The sequence below is a fragment of the Podarcis gaigeae genome (assembly GCF_964106915.1).
Source record: "Podarcis gaigeae genome assembly, chromosome: 17".
NCBI classification, from domain to species: Eukaryota; Metazoa; Chordata; class Lepidosauria; order Squamata; family Lacertidae; genus Podarcis; species Podarcis gaigeae.
The window spans coordinates 28,294,676-28,311,686 of NC_139694.1; the positions used below are offsets into that span (position 1 = coordinate 28,294,676).

The 17,011-nt window shown below is 47.4% G+C and overlaps 1 protein-coding gene and 1 long non-coding RNA gene across 3 annotated transcripts in view; one reads left to right on the plus strand and one right to left on the minus strand.

The window, feature by feature from the left end:
* The window catches only part of LOC310835303, a 481,690-nt gene that overhangs the window by 52,382 nt on the left and 412,297 nt on the right, over nt 1-17,011 (minus strand). The gene's annotated exons all lie outside the window — the stretch shown is intronic.
* KANK1 (KN motif and ankyrin repeat domains 1) overlaps nt 12,084-17,011 on the plus strand; it is a 126,140-nt gene continuing 121,212 nt past the window's right edge. Inside the window, exon 1 of one of the 2 annotated variants that reach the window (XM_083718382.1) lies at nt 12,084-12,398. The gene's annotated coding sequence lies outside the window, so the exon portion shown is untranslated. The remainder of the gene's footprint in view (nt 12,399-17,011) is intronic. The other variant, XM_083718384.1, reaches the window with a different exon arrangement.

The window sequence follows — 17,011 nt, forward strand, 5'->3', positions numbered from 1 at the left end:
TTCTGAGATGATGATGCCTCTTTGACCCTAGATAAGAGCTCTGACTTGAGAGCTGGCTCCATGGATGTTTACTAGACGGATACAGTGCAGGGACTTCAACAACAACACTTGGTTTTAAATGTTTTAAAACAATCATAGCCATCCACCTAATTTGTACTCCAATTCAGTAGCGCACCGGGCACCAGGAGGGGTCACAGGGGCAGCTGGGTGTCGGGGGGGGGGTGTCCCTGCTCTGCCGTTGCTCTATAATAATGCATGATTTATTATAAGAAGTTGTAATAAACAAAACCTGCCCTTATTCCATTATGGGGGACACAAGAGCCCTTAGAGTCCTTTGCAGGTTCTCCATCGGTCAGAGAAAATAACAGAGGCCAACCAGAGAATATTGAGAAGCAAAGCAGCTAGTAAGCCTGATCTTTATTGATCTGTTGCAACAGGGTGCCCCCTTCACACGCAGGAGAGGAGGAGGACCCAGAACAAAGGTGTGCCCGTCCTTATATAGACATTTTTAATTGCCTTCCCTGGAGCTACATACATCACAGAAGGGGTGTAACCCAAGACCACCCCCCACAAACATCATACCTACATCATAGTAAAGGCGTTCTACAACAGAAATTTGAATGTTGTTGTTTTTCCTGTCTGTCAAGTTATCTGATAATGCTTTATCTGATTGCTTTTCCTAGTAGTCTGACCATTCCTTTGAGATGGTGATTTCCCACTTCCTGAGACAATGGGAAGGTTCCCTTACCCCCTTCCTCCTTGCAGAGAAAACGTTTGGTGAGTTGGGGAGTCAAAATGGTTTCAGGAAGGTCTTCCCTGTGCTGCTCCAGACATGTGGCCTGCATATCTATGTACGAGCTTGGTTGGTACATAAATGTAACATTTATTATATATATAAGGCCTTAAATTTTGTATTTAAAAGTAAAAGACAGGACCGTTGAGAGAGATAAGAGGAGGACTGTGTTGAGGAAATATTGGGGAAGGGGTGAAATGGGGAGATCTAAGAGTCATGGCGTGGTGCCTAAAAGTTTACTGTTGATACAGGCTGGCTTACAGATCAGGCTAAATCAGTCATTGACACCTGTAATCTGCTATATGCTATTGTGAGCAGCATGCCCTCCCAGATGGTGAGTAGTTCTAGAGAAGTTCTCTGACTTATTTCCATGAGCACTTGAGATTCACAGTGCATTTCTTCCTAACCGCTTTGTTTTGTTGTTGTTTAGTCGTTTAGTCGTGTCTGACTCTTCGTGACCCTGTGGACCAGAGCACACCAGGCACTCCTGTCTTCCACTGCCTCCCGCAGTTTGGTCAAACTCATACTGGTAGCTTTGAGAACACTGTCCAACCATCTCGTCCTCTGTCGTCCCCTTCTCCTTGTGCCTGCCTTCTTTCCCAACATCAGGGTCTTTTCCAAGGAGTCTTCTCTTCTCATGAGGTGGCCAAAATATTGGAGCCTCAGCTTCAGGATCTGTCCTTCCAGTGAGCACTCAGGGTTGGTTTCCTTCAGAATGGATAAGTTTGATCTTCTTGCAGTCCATGGGACTCTCAAGAGTCTCCTCCAGCACCAGAATTCAAAAGCATCGATTCCTCGGTGATCAGCCTTCTTCATGGTCCAGCTCTCACTTCCATACATCACTACTGGGAAAACCATAGCTTTAACTATATGGACCTTTGTTGGCAAGGTGATGTCTCTGCTTTTTTAGATGCTGTCTATGTTTGTCATTGCTTTTCTCCCAAGAAGCAGGCGTCTTTTAATTTCGTGGCTGCTGTCACCATCTGCAGTGATCATGGAGCCCAAGAAAGTAAAATCTCTCACTGCCTCTATATCTTCTATATCTTCCCCTTCTATTTGCCAGGAGGTGATGGGCCCAGTGGCCATGATCTTCGTTTTTTTGATGTTGAGCTTCAAACCATATTTTGTGCTCTCCTCTTTCACCCTCATTAAAAGGTTCTTTAATTCCTCCTCACTTTCTGCCATCAAGGTTGTGTCATCTGTATATCTGAGGTTGTTGATATTTCTTCCAGCAATCTTAATTCTGGCTTGGGATTCATCCAGCCCTGCCTTTCGCATGATGAATTCTGCATATAAGTTAAATAAGCAGGGAGACAATATACAGCCTTGTCGTACTCCTTTCCCAAATTTGAACCAATCAGAATAACCGCTTACTGGTATGAAAGCATCAACAGAGGTAAGGAAGTTGCTCCTTCAAGGCTGTGGCTCCTATTTCTAGAGGCAGAACCTGCTTTCTAAAGGGCTTCATTTGGCCATTTCCCACCTCTCTTTCAAACCCCAAACTCCTGTTTCTTTCACACACATAATTTCCCAAGAACCTTCCTTTTTGGGAACCATCCAAAGCCATGTAAGAACATTAAGAGTCATTTGCACCAATCATCTTTTGCAAATCAGGCAAAGCCCATTCTCAGTAGCCAGACAGCAAATTCACAACACTATTTTTGTTCCTAGCACTTAATTCTGGCTCTCACCACTTGTTTATTTAGGAGAGATGCAGCTGTGAAAGGAAAAGCTGCTGCTAACAGCTTTTCCCATTGTTTCCCCTCAATCTTCTGGTCCCAGCAGCCCCCCCCCCCCCCCGCTACCCACCCACCTGCTAGAGCAAAGAGACTGTCCTTTCTGTCAACAAATCCATGGGAAGGGAGGGTGAGAGATTGGACAAGGAAGGAACAAAGTGGGAGATGCTACTGTTGAGTCTTCTTCCCAATGGCTCAGCTAGGACCAGTTTGCTTAACCAAATATAGCCTTAAAAGGTAAAAGGGACCCCCGACAGTTAAGTCCAGTCGCGGACAACTCTGGGGTTGCGGCGCTCATATCGCTTTACTGGCCAAGGGAGCCAACGTTTGTCTGCCAACAGTTTTTCCAGGTCATGTGGCCAACATGACTAACCCGCTTCTGGTAAACCAGAGCAGCACATGGAAACACTACTTACCTTCCCTCTGGAGCGATACCTACCTATTTGTCTACCCTTTGACGTGCTTTCAAACTGCTAGGTTGGCAGGAGCAGGGACCGAACAACGGGAGCTCACCCCGTCACAGGGATTTGAACTGCCGACCTTCTGATTGGCAAGCCCAAGAGGCTCAGTGGTTTAGACCACAGCGCCACCCATGTCCCTAAATATAGCCTACTCAATCCATATTTATGATGGGCCAATGCAGAACCCAGAACATGTCCCACTGATCATCTGACTACTTCACTCTCAACTTGACTTTTATTTCCACTTAACTCGGTTTTAGCAGACTTGGGACCGCCCAGTTTTATCATTAACTATTTCTTACATTTCTCTATCACATTTTCTGCCAAGGAACTAAAGGTGATGTACATGGTTCACAACAACCTTGTGAGGTAGGTTAGACCAAGAGGCTGTGACTGGATCAAGCTTACCCAGTGAGCTTCATGACTGCATATGATCTGGCTTCCCAGATCACAGTCCAGCTCATACCAAACTCCGAAGGGCTCCACATAGTCTAGATCAGGCATAGGCAAACTCCAGCCCTCCAGGTGTTTGGGACTACAATTCCCATCATCCCTAGCTAACAGGACCAGTGGTCAGGGATGATGAGAATTGTAGTCCCAAACATCTGGAGGGCTGGAGTTTGCCTATGCCTTTCATACCCCCCAAGTGTTCCTACTTTCCAGGGACAGTCCCAGATATACAGAAACTGTCCTGGTTTCTGATTTGATCCTGGCAAGTCCTGCTTTTCCTTAGGATGTCTCTATTTTCATTGGAAAAATGCTGGAAGGTATGGAGTTATGCAACCCCCAAGCCAAGGAGATATGTAACTAGACAACCTTTAGAAGACCTTTAGAAGATCATATCTGAAGGCAGCTCTGTATAGGGAAGCATTTTAGTTTTTCGTGTTTTCTTATGTTTTTATATACCGGTATATGTTAGAAGACTCCCAGAGTGGCTGGGGCATAATTTTAAATACAGTCGTACCTCGGAAGTCAAACATCTTGTGACTCAAATGTTTTGGCTCCTGAACACCGCAAACCTGGAAGTGAGTGTTCCGGTTTGTGAGCGTTCTTTGCAACCCGAATGTCCGATGCGGTATCCGCGGGTTATGATTCCGTTCGACTTCCAAGGTATGGCTGTACAGTGGTACCTCTAGTTGTGAACGGGATCTGTTCCGGGTCATGATTTGCCGCTTCTGCGCAAGCATGTGACATCATTTTGAGCATCCGCACATGCTAGAGCGGCAAAACCCAGAAGTAACCCTTTCCGGTACTTCCAGGTCGTAGTGGGACGCAACCTGAAAAGATTTAACCTGAAGCAAACGTAACTAGATGTATGACTGTATTTTTTTATTATTATTACAGTGGTACCTCGGGTTACATATGCTTCAGGTTACATACACTTCAGGTTACAGACTCCACTAACCCAGAAATAGTGCTTCAGGTTAAGAACTTTGCTTCAGGATAAGAACAGAAATCATGCTCCGGCGGCGTGGCGGCGGCAGGAGGCCCCATTAGCTAAAGTGGTGCTTCAGGTTAAGAATAGTTTCAGGTTAAGAACGGACCTCCAGAACAAATTAAGTACTTAACCCGAGGTACCACTGTATTATATAAGATGTCCCTATTTTAATCAGAGAAATGTTGGAGGGTATGTAGATTCTGAACATGCTATAGAGGGGTTGTGTGAGTTGACTTATAGTTTTGAACGCTGTATTTAGGATTGACACGCAGACCCTAGATTGCCCATCATGTCAGGAACTCCTCTGTATCATAGAGGCTGCCGCTCAGGCCAGGCCCATTGTTCAGCGGCAGAATGCCCGCCTGCCTGCCGAAGGGTCTATATCCAATCCCAGGACTGTTAAAAGACTATTGATCTCTGGGAGCCAGTTGAAGCAGGCAGTGCTGTGGTCTAGTTGCATCCTTGTGCCTGCCTAATACTGCTTGCTTGTGTTCTGCAGTGAAACATCCCTCTGTTGTTGTGTGTATTTCTTGGCTCACGACGGACAGCAGAACTGAACACCCTTCCTATCTCTGGGACATCTAATCCTGCTTGTCTCCAAACCCCGAAGCTTTTATGCAGGGAAGATTACCATTGATTTCCTTTTCAGTTGTATCCACTGGAACTGTCACTGGTTGGAAGCTTTTGAATGAGTCAAAAAAGAAAGAAAGAGGTGCTTTGTTTGCCTTGCTCAGCTCTTTATGATGTCCTAAGTTCATCTGTTTATTAGTCTCGGGACCTGACCTTTGAGCTGGTACTCACATAGGCAGCCCTTATTCAAGGGGGCAGCTGCAGTGGAGGGCTTTGTGTGGTACAGCACCCACTGCCCTAAGCACAACTACAGAGGAGTCCCATGCAAATGTATTTGGAAGTAAAACGTAATGAGTTTACTGGGATCAGGGCCGAATTTGGGTTGGATAAGGCCCTCAGCTCCTGAAGGTAATGGGGCCCTTTCTACATCCAGCTGTCCTTTGTCAACAACAAATGGACACTGTTTTTTGTGTTGAATATATGCTATATGGTAATTTATGGACCTCATAGATATACAGTATCAAGCCATTTGCACATAACAAAATATGTATTTTATCAAAGTAATTGTTGAACTGAAATCCAGTTAAGAAGAAGTATATTAATAGTGAATTACAATTAAGAAGTGTATTAATAGTGAAATAATTATTAAGCTTTAACTTAAAATGATGTTTTAATTCATAACAAACTTAATAATGCAAACACATTGGCATTTGGCAAGAACAAAAGTTCCTTTAGAAACACAATTTACAAAGACTCATAATCTAGTCTCTAGAAACTTGCTATAGCATGAAATAATAATAGGTGCAAATATATGATGCAAACTACTAATAATTATAAATAGCAGAATGTAGGCACCCTATATATAGAAATGAGCAAACCAGTGATATTTTAGGGAGCAGGCTAGCAGGCAGGGCCCACGACTTACATCACAGGAGCCTACACAACACAAAACACTGTTGCTGTATGTAGCTTTTATTTTATTTGTTATTTATCTTATATTTTGGAAATGTACATCCAGTTTTTCCCCCTTTAATTTTTTGGGGGGGCCCCAAGAGAGTGGGGCCCTAAGCTAGAGCTTGTTTAGCTTATACGTTAATCCGGCACTGACTGTGATTTATTATTCCTCCTATAGGTACTTAGGGCTCTTCATCTCAGAAGTAAGTTTGCTTAGAAGTGAAGGGGCTCATGTTCAAGAAAATGCATTTAGAATTGAGAGTGGAGTTTGTCGTTTGCATATACAGAAAGAGAATTGTAGCATGCTCATCAAGCTGAACAGCCTCCCTCTTGCTCCGACTACGTTTGTGAGAGGGATGACGCACCCTTTTCTCAGCAGCTGAAAACCCAGGCATAAAATATTAACGCGTTTTCTTAAATACACCACGGTAAGTGCTAATAATTACTTGGGTAAGCAAGAGTTGCAGCATGGAGGTGTTTCTAAAAATACAATTTTTAAAATGTATTTCCTGTGATATTTTTAGTTTCTAAATAAAAGCTATCCACGCACGTAATGGGGCATTGGCTTGCCGCTTGAAGTGGTTGTAGAAATAGCTTTTGCTGCAACTGCATCATAAGTGCTTAGCTTGAAGATGTAATAATGGAGTGGAATTTCCTGGGTGATGTTTTTCAGACTTTGAAATGAGGATGGAAACTTTGCATTCCTTAGGGCTTGGGAACCCTCCATCTTAATAATCAGGAACTAAAATGTGCCAATCCCATAAAAAATTAATCTCCACTAACCTTAAACTGATCGTCGAAGAATTGATGCTTTTGAATTATGGTGCTGGAGGAGACTCTTGAGAGTCCCATGGACTGCAAGAAGATCAAACCTATCCATTCTGAAGGAAATCAACCCGGAGTGCTCACTGGAAGGACAGATCCTGAAGCTGAGACTCCAATACCTTGGCCACCTCGTGAGAAGAGAAGACTCCCTGGAAAAGACCCTGATGTTGAGAAAGATGGAGGGCACAAGGAGAAGGGGACGACAGAGGATGAGATGGTTGGATAGTGTTCTCGAAGCTACCAGCATGAGTTTGACCAAACTGCGGGAGGCAGTGGAAGACAGGAGTGCCTGGCGTGCTTTGGTCCATGGGGTCACGAAGAGTCAGAAACGACTAAATGACTAAACAACAACAACAACCTTAAACTGGTCACACTGGGTTAAATACACCATTCTCTCCTGTTTTATAACCTTATTATATTTCATTTCATAAAATCGAAATAGCTTGATTAGTGCTATGACTTCTGAACTGGCAAAACAGATGTGTGTGGCTTTTTCTTTAGTTTATTGCAGGTGTAGAAAAAGTTGGACAATGGCATTTGCGGGAGAAGCCTCCAGTGGCCAAGGAAATAAAATGGAGAAACAAGGAACAGCTAGAGAAGAAAGTCACAAGACGCCAGTGACTGACAGCAGAACAGAGAAAGGAACAGGGAGATGAGAGGCCCAATATTTAACAGCTGAGGCTTTGTCAGTGATGGAACAACTACCTTGCCTGATCAACCAGCAACACTGTGCACCTGCATCGGAAAAGAAAGACCAGGACTCTTCACAATGCAGGCAGTTATTGAGTCCATTGTGAGCAACTTGTTCTGGGTCCATGAATTTGTTTGTTAACTACTTCCTAATGCAATAGGGACGCGGGTGACACTGTGAGTTAAACCACAGAGCCTAGGACTTGCAGATCAGAAGGTCAGTGGTTCGAATCCCCATGACAGGGTGAGCTTCCGTTGCTTTCTCCCAGCTCCTGCCAACCTAGCAGTTCGAAAGCACATCAAAGTGCAAGTAGATAAATAGGTACCGCTCTGGCAGGAAGGTAAACGGCGTTTCTGTGTGCTGCTCTGGTTCACCAGAAGCGGCTTAGTCATGCTGGCCACATGACCCAGAAGCTGTACGCCGGCTCCCTCAGCCAATAAAGCGAGATGAGTGCCGCAACCCTAGAGTCGGTCACGATTGGACCTAATGGTCAAGAGTCCCTTTACCTAATGCAAGTATACAAGGAGTTTGTAGAACTGAAATGGTAAAGTCAGGTCTTTTAGCCAGCACACTCAGGTCCTGAAGTAACTATGCTTGCGAGACCTAAGGAACTGAGAGCAGCGGCGCTTAGATAAATAGGGCACAGGAGCACTTCTAATTTAGATGCCACAAAGGGGTTAAATCTATCTGCGTGTAAGATAGATTCCCAAAATGCTTTCCTCTGTTTTGATGGCCCAACTTGGGACCCTGGAACTTCTGGCTTAGGGGCTAAATGTGGCTCTGCGGGCCTCTGTTCGGCCCTTGGGGCTCACCAGGGGCCGCACCCCTCACTGCTCCTGCGTGAGGTGGTGCAATGGGCTGGTGTGTAGAAACGAGCATGGTGTGCAAAAGGGGGAAAGTCAGGTTTGTTCCGTTTGCCATTGCTTGCGGCACCAACCAGCTGCATGTGGCCCCTAGAAGGCTCTCCAACAGGGAATGTGGCACTTGGGATGAAATAGATTCTCCACCCATTGGAATTTGGAAATAGATTCTCCACCCATTGGAAAGGGATCTGACAGGGTATAGTCGGCTAGAGCATGGTGCTGAGGACGCCAAGGTTGCAGGTTCAATCTCTTTATAGAGCAGCTGCATAGTCCTGCATTGCAGGGGGCTGGAATAGATGACCCCCAGGGTCCCTTCCAACTCCACAATTCTATGATTCTTATCTCCCCTACCCCTCACACCCAACTGTCAATCTCCTGACATCAGGGGATCATTGTCAGGGCTGCAGAACATCATTACAAAGAGTCCTTGCATGGTGCTTCACAGAATCATAGAATTGTAGAGCTCAAAGGGACCCTGAAGCTCATCTAGTCCACAATGCAGGCAGTGGCGTAGCAAGGTCAGGTGGTACCCGGTGTGAATTTTTTTTTGTCAGTAGGCTATGGTTTTCCCAGTAGTGATGTATGGAAGTGAGAGCTGGACCATAAAGAAGGCTGGTCTCCGAAGAATTGATGCTTTTGAATTATGGTGCTGGAGGAGACTCTTGAGAGTCCTATGGACTGCAAGAAGATCAAACCTATCCATTCTTAAGGAAATCAGCACTGAGTGCTCACTGGAGGGGCAGATCCTGAAGCTGATACTTTGGCCATCTCATGAGAAAACTCCCTGGAAAAGACCCTGATGTTGGGAAAGATTGAGGGCACAAGGAGAAGGGGATGACAGAGGATGAGATGGTTGGATAGTGTTCTTGAAGCTACCAGCATGAGTTTGACCAAACTGCGGGAGGCAGTGGAAGACAGGAGTGCCTGGCATGCTCTGGTCCATGGGGTCACAAAGAGTCGGACACGACTAAACGACTAAACAACAAGAAGGTCAGAAGCTGGGTCTCTTCTGGCCCCACATGTTGTAGTGCTCTTTTTTTGATGATGCTGATGATAGCCCGTCTAGCTGGCTGGGTTTTGCCATCCATTCTGGGTGGCTCCCAACCAAATATTAAAAACATAATGAAACATTAAAAACTTCTAGAGTCAGTGTGGTGTAGTGGTTAAGAGCGGTGATCTTGTAGTCTGGTGAACTGGGTTCGCGTCTGTTTGTTGTGGGGGAGGAAGGGAAAGGAGAATGTTAGCCGCTTTGAGACTCCTTCAGGTAGTGATAAAGCGGGATGTCAAATCCAAACTCTTCTTCTTCTTCGGATGTCTTCTAAAAGTTATGTCGATGGGGGGGGGGCAACCACCGAGAAGGCCCTCTGCCTGGTTTGATATTTTGATATGCAAGGAAAATGGATCTTTACAGCAACTGAGTGGCAGAGGCTTTTACCAGTGGGCCAAGGGGCAAATATTTAGAGAGCGGAATTGGGGACCAAAACTTGACACAGGTACAACAAAACGCAAGGCAGGCAATCTTTGCTTATCTAAATGTGTGCTGCTTTTTTAAAGTTTCAGAAAGCAGCAGCCAGGGGCACATCATTGCTTACACCGATCAATTATAGAGACAGCTGGAAAACACAGACATCTGTTGTGTCCTATGGAAACGGGAACATGGTGTTGATGTTGTCACAGAAACGCAGCAACCTTCTATCGAGGTCAAGGCCAGTCAGAGACAAGGAAGCAAGGAAAGGGATGCAAAGCAAAGGGAGTTTTCCCTTTGGAAAAAGGGGCTTCCTTTTCTGTTCAACACGCACAACAACAAAAACTACCTTAGCGGCAGAATATGAGCAATTTTACGTTTTCTCCTGTGCCAAAACAATGTGAGTGTGTTTTTGTATATATGCATAATCACAGCCACGGGGAGGCAACTGCCTCCCTAAATCAAGTAAATAAATAAAAACACTTAACTAACTAACTAACCAATTGCGTCACAGATAACTTGGTTCTGCCCCCCCCAACATAAAGCCTGCCCCCCCCACTAAATCCTGGCTCCACCTACGTATGTACAGTGGTACCTCCGGTTACATACGCTTCAGGTTACAAACGCTTCAGGTTACATACTCCGCCAACCCAGAAATAGTGCTTCAGCTTAAGAACTTTGCTTCAAGTTGAGAACAGAAATCGTGCTCTGGCGGCACGGTGGCAGCAGGGGGCCCCATTAGCTAAAGTGGTGCTTCAGGTTAAGAACAGTTTCAGGTTAAGTACGGACCTCCGGAACGAATTAAGTACTTAACCCGAGGTACCACTGTACGTTGCTTCAAAGTGTACTGCACAAACTTTGAAGCCGCATTTAATAGTATTTAATTCATTGGTGTAGAATGCTGAAAATAATTTTCTCCAGAGACGGGAGATGCCTCCACAAGGCAGATTATTGGGAACTTTGTGCTCATCTAATGGATGCAAGCTTAGCACGCAAGGCTGCCCTCATCAAAATATTCCTGCCCCCACCCAATATGATTCAGATTTGCATTCCCTGCGTTTCTTAGGTCCCATCCACAAAGGGCCGGATTTAGGTTTGTTGAGGCCCTAAACTACTGAAGGTAATGGGGCCTTTTCTATGTCCAGCTGTCCTTTGCCAACAACAAATTGTTGATTTTTTGTGTTGAATATATGCTATATGGTAATTTATGCACCTCATAGGTATCTAAAGCCATTTGCCCATGTTGCCATGCAACCAGTCCATGCAGAATCTAGGCACCCTATATATGGAAAGGAGCAAACCAGGGATATTTGAGGGAGCAGGCTAGCAGGCGGGGGCCATGACTTACATCATAAAGTAAAGGTAAAGGGACCCCTGACCATTAGGTCCAGTTGTAGCCAACTCTGGGGTTGTAGTGCTCATCTTGCTTTAATGGCCAAGGGAGCTGGCGTACAGCTTCTGGGTCATGTGGCCAGCATGACTAAGCCGCTTCTGGCGAACCAGAGCAGTGCACAGAAACGCCGTTTACCTTCCTGCTGGAGCTGTACCTATTTATCTACTTGCACTTTGATGTGCTTTTGAACTGCTAGGTTGGCAGGAGCTGGGACAGAGCAACGGGAGCTCACCCCCGTCGAGGGGATTCAAACCACCAACCTTCTGATCGTTAAGTCCTAGGCTCCGTGGTTTTACCCACAGTGCCACCCGCGCTCCTTTTAACTTACATCACAGGACAACACAAAACACAATTGCTGTATGTAGGTTTTATTTTGTTTGCTTTTTATCTTATATTTTGGAAATGTACATCCAGTTTTTTTCCCTTTAATTTTTTTTTGGGGGGGGGCCCAATCCCCTAAAATATATAGCTAATCCGGCATTGATTCCCTGCGTTTCTTAGGTCCCATCCACACAGTATGCACGCGCTTTCCTCCGAAGAATCCTTTCCAGCTGGGAAGGAGGCGAGGACGCTTCCCGGGGGGCGCCTTTGCGCAAAAGAGCGAGCGCGCGCGCCGGTTTCCGAGCACCACAGAGCTCTTCGTCCCAGCAGAAGGCGCAGCTCCTCGCCGGCCGGCTGCCTCCCTCCCCCCTTCCTTCTTCCAATTCCTCGCCCTCACCCCAATCTTGCAAAGGCACCAGATCCCCGATGTGGCGCCCGCCACCCCGTCCCCTGCTGCCTCCCCCTTTGCTCCGCGCCAAGCCCCCTCTCCGGGAGTAGGGCCACGTGACTGGAACCTCCTCGCCCGTGGAGTCCGTGACGTCACGGGGGCGGGGGATTTCTCCTTCCAGCTGCTCCTCCCTTTGCGGGGGGGGGGGGGAGAGCCTGGCATCGGAGCGCAGGCGCACTCGCCTCCCAGCCGGTGCGCTTGCAGCTGCTTCCAAGAGGAGTTTTTGCAGCGCCAAAGTCCCGAGTCGCGGAGGTGGCGGCGGCTTCTGCTCCCCCCGCAGCTCCCGGGTCGGGGGGCTCCGTCTGTGTGGAGCAGCCGGTCCCTGGCCCGTCCTCCGCCGTCTCCGGGAGACCGCTCGCCCGCCTCCCAGCCCGCGTGCTCTCGGACTTGCACCGGAGTCCCTCCTCCTCCTGCTTCCCAGCAGGTTCAAGAACTCCGAGGTGAGTCTTTCTTCCCACCTCTCCCGGAGGGTTTGGGGGGGGGTTGCAAGAAAGGGGGGCCGGTTGCGCCTTCGCCCCCATGCAAATTCGGTGGGGGGGGCGGGTTCCTCTCGAAAGGGAAAGTTTGTGCAACTCTGTCGTGGGAAACGCAGCATGAGAACACCCCCTCGCTCCTTCCCCGTCTAGGGTGGCCACCTTTGTTCAGGCAAAATGCAGGACAGGGGAGGGGGGCGATTTTTTTGTTGCTGCACCTTCCGAGCGATCTCTCGCAGCCTAACAGGACGCACGTTCACGCGCGGGGGCGGCGGCGCGCGCATGCATTTGTAACTCTTGCCTGCGCTTGGCAACCCAGAGTTTCAATGCATGGCCTTTCGCGCCCCCTTGGACTGGAGAGAGGGTCCCTAGCTTGGCACAGAGGGGGACCCGGGATCTCTCCATACGGGACGCAGCATTTTGCAGGTGGCAACCCTCTCCACCTTGGCGTGGGGGTGGGGAGGCAGGACAGCTCTCTCCTCCTGCCGACTGGCGCCCTCTTGCCTCCCCCCCACGCCCCCTTTCCTTTCTCTTGGGTGCCTTATCTCCTGCGCGGGGGAGGCGGCCAGGGGCTCCCTCTGCGCGAGTCTCTGCCTCGCGGTCCTGTCTCTGCCTGCAAAGCCTGGAGCTGCAGCAACGCGCCGCGCTCTTATTTATTTTTTTTGCAAAGAACTTCGGGTTCCCCTTCACTTGACATTGCAATGGCCCGGGCCTTGGGGGGGGGGGGGTGTTCTCGGAGGAATTTGCTGCTTCTCTTTCCTCTACCCTTCTCTCTCTCACTCTCTTCCCCTCCCCATTCCTCCTTTTGCTGGTTCACCTCTCCCTCCGTTCCATGGAACAGCGGGAAAGAGGGAAGCTTTTGTTCTGGAAACATCAAAGGTATTTGAGGTGCGGGGGGGGGGGGGAGAGGTCGAAGGGAACACAACATTTTGGAGGCGAGAAAGATGGTGACTATCAGCGCTTCATTGTGCGTTCCCCCCCTCTCCCTCTCCCCCTCTCTCATTGCTGAAGGGAGAAAAAGAATTCAACTTTCTTTCCCTCCCTCTTGGCTCCCGGGCACGTGAATTAGCTAATGAAGCTGCATTTTATGCGGAGCTGGAAGTTTATTGATCTGCTGCTCAGTCTTATTACTTAAGCAGTCTGTTGGGAGACTGTAGGAAAATCGAAAATCCGCCCCCCCCCCCCTCGCGTAGCCTGGCTGCTTTTAATAATGTTGAATTCAAGCTTGGATTCTTCTGCACATCTTTTCAAAACCAGCAGTTTTTACCTTGCTGTGCAAATAGCTGTGCGTAAATGTGAACGTTTATGTGGATGAAAAGTCCGGACCACTAAAAGGCTTCCTTAGGTATGGTGATTGTTGCATCTAGGAAACAGGGACAAAACAATGGGGATTAATAGTTGAATATGAAATCGTCTTTAGTGTGTGTGTGTACAGACGAGGCTTAAACTTCACGTGGTCTTTTCTGAACGCTTTTCTAAGCCTAGGTTTGTTATAAGGGTGATCCATCCATTCATTCATTTCCTGTGAGGAGAGAACACTTCTTGGTCTACTTCGGTGATAACTTCCATGGTTACCACTTAAACTTCGCTTGTGTGCAGTCGCTGTTGCCTCTCTGAAGTGAGAACAGTAGCAGGATTATGGTCCATTCGTTTATGGTCCTGTTTGCCTCCTGAATACAACAACAACCACAACATATTTATATGCTGCCCATCTGACCGGGTTCCCCCAGCCACTCTGGGTGGTTTCCAACGAATCAAAACACAACATGACACCAAACATTAAAAACTTCCCTGAGCAGGGCTGTGTACAGATGTCTTCTGAAAGTCAGGTCACTGTTTATTTCCTCTGCTTACCTCTGTGGATATATATAACATGGCAATTGTGCCCCTTTCCAGGAGAGAGATACTGAGTGCATATTTGAGGGGGAGATGCAGGAGGGCTTGCAGAAAGGAGACCCCCTGCCTGTTCTGAAGGAGCATCTCCACCGTTCTACCCGGACACTGAGGTCCAGCGCCGAGGGCCTTCTGGCAGTTCCCTCGCTGTGAGAAGCCAAGTTACAGGGAACCAGGCAGAGGACCTTCTCGGTAGTGTCACCCGCCCTGTGGAACGCCCTCCCACCAGATGTCAAAGAGAACAACAACTACCAGACTTTTAGAAGACATCTGAAGGCAGCCCTGTTTAGGGAAGCTTTTAATGTTTGGTGCATTACTGTATTTTAATATTTTGTTGGAAGCCGCCCAGAGTGGCTGGGGAAGCCCAGCCAGATGGGCGGGGTAGAAATAATAAAATATTATTATTCCTTGCTGTGCCACCTGCGGACTTAATTATGGGGCCAATTATCTGATTTTGGGTTGATCACGCTGCCATTTCTTCCCTGAAAGAGCTCCTGATACAAACCGGGAGGTACAGTGGTACTTCTGGTTACGTACTTAATTCGTTCCGGAGGTCCGTTCTTAACCTGAAACTGTTCTTAACCTAAAGCACCACTTTAACTAATGGGGCCTCCTGCTGCCGCTGCGTCGCCGCTACACAATTTCTGTTCTCATCCTGAAGCAAAGTTCTTAACCCGAGGTAATATTTCTGGGTTAGCGGAGTCTGTAACCTGAAGCGTATGTAACCTGAAGTGTATGTAACCCGAGGTACCACTGTATGTAAGACCTGTATTCTGCATACCTGCACTAAATGTGTTGGTGTAATTTTAGGTCAGGTGCAGTGTCAGAAACTCAGATATATAAGCTGGGTGACGAATAGGGGTGACCTATTCATGTGCAGTGGCCCCTTAAATCTAGGTTAGGTCACCCCCTATTCATCAGGGGGTTGGGATAGTTGATCCCTGGGGCGCCTTCCAAAGATCTATGATTTTATGATCTCAACTACATTGCTTGACTTGCTCTTCCAACAATTCCCTCGTCCCAGCATGCAGGAAAGAGAAACACAGTGGACATGGTATTAACAGTGGACTAAGGCAGGGGTTTTTAAACTGTGGTTGCCAACCCGGCGCCCACAAATCTCCACGTAGTTGCAATTGGATCCGCTCTCTCCAGTAGCAAAATGTGCCTGGCGCCTGGCTAAATTCTAACACTGGTCAGGTGGTATATGAGGACATGAGGGGAGCTTGCGGGATCAGGCCAGTGGCTCTTCTAGTCTAGCATCCTGGTCTCACAGTGGCCGACAAGGTACCTGAAAGTTGCAGCTGCTTTTAAATTGCCTTGCTGGCCCTTTCCCATCTGGCCTGGGAGAGTGGAGTGTGGACTGACTCCAGCAATAAAGCTGAGGCTGTTGAACAGATTCTTGGGCTGGAGTATTGTTCACGGGGGGGGGGGGGGGTGAGAGAGCTGTTGCTGTTACAGTCATACCTTGGGTTGAAGTAGTTTTGGGATAAGTATTTTCGGGTTGTGTGCTGCGACGACCCGGAAGTAACAGAGTGCTTTACTTCCGGGTTTCACCGCATGCACAGACGGTCAAACTGAAGTCACACGCATGCACAGAAGCGGCAAATCGCGACCCGCGGATGCGGGTTGTGTTCACTTCTGGATGCGAACAGGGCTCCGGAACGGATCCCGTTCGCATCCAGAGATATTACTGTATTGATATTACTGTTGTATCTTTAGTTTTAGGTCTTACGATTTACCTGGAAATTGTTTCCATTTGGTTGTGTACTTTTTCATGTGTTTTATTTATTGTTTATGACTTCTCCTATGTTTGTAATTATGTAAACCTTGTCATGTTGTAAGCCGCTTTGAGCATAGTTTACCAGGGATCAGCAAACTTTTTCAGTCCACTGTCCTCAGACCTTGTGGGGGGCCGGACTATATTTTTTGGGGGGAGGAATGAACAAATTCCTATGCCCCACAAATAACCCAGAATTGCATTTTAAATAAAAGGACACATTGTATTCATGTAAAAACATGCTGATTCCCGGACCATTCGCGGGCCAGATTCAGAAGGCGATTTGGCCGGATCAGGCCCCCTTAGTTTGCCTACCCATGGTCCTAAACATGGACTTGAAATGGTGGGTGCCAATGGCCGACTTTTACAGGCACCCATCTGCGGAAGTGGCTTCTTGTGAGTTCATCCTTGTTTATGGAGCTCAGAGTGCTAAGCCTTTTTTGTATCAATAGGCTTGGATTTCTAGCAATGCCTTGCAGATCCATATTTTTGGAAAAGGTTGTGCTGGAAACAGGGCCGGATTTAGGTTTGATGAGGCCCTAACCTACTGAAGGTAATGGGGCTCTTTGTCAACAACAAATTGTTGTTGTTTTTTGTGTTGAATATATGCTATATGGTCATTTATGGACCTCATAGGTATCTCAAGCCATTTGCATATGATGCCATGCAACCTTCCATGCAGAATGTAGGCACCCTATATATAGAAAGGAGCAAACCAGGGATATTTTAGGGAGCAGGTGGGGCCCATGACTTCCATCCTAGAAGCCTACACAACACAAAACACTGTTGGTGTATGTAGGTTTTATTTTATTGGTTTTTATTTTACATTTTGGGACGTGGATGGCGCTGTGGGTTAAACCACAGATCCTAGGACTTGCCGATCATAAGGTCGGTGGTTCAAATCCCCGCG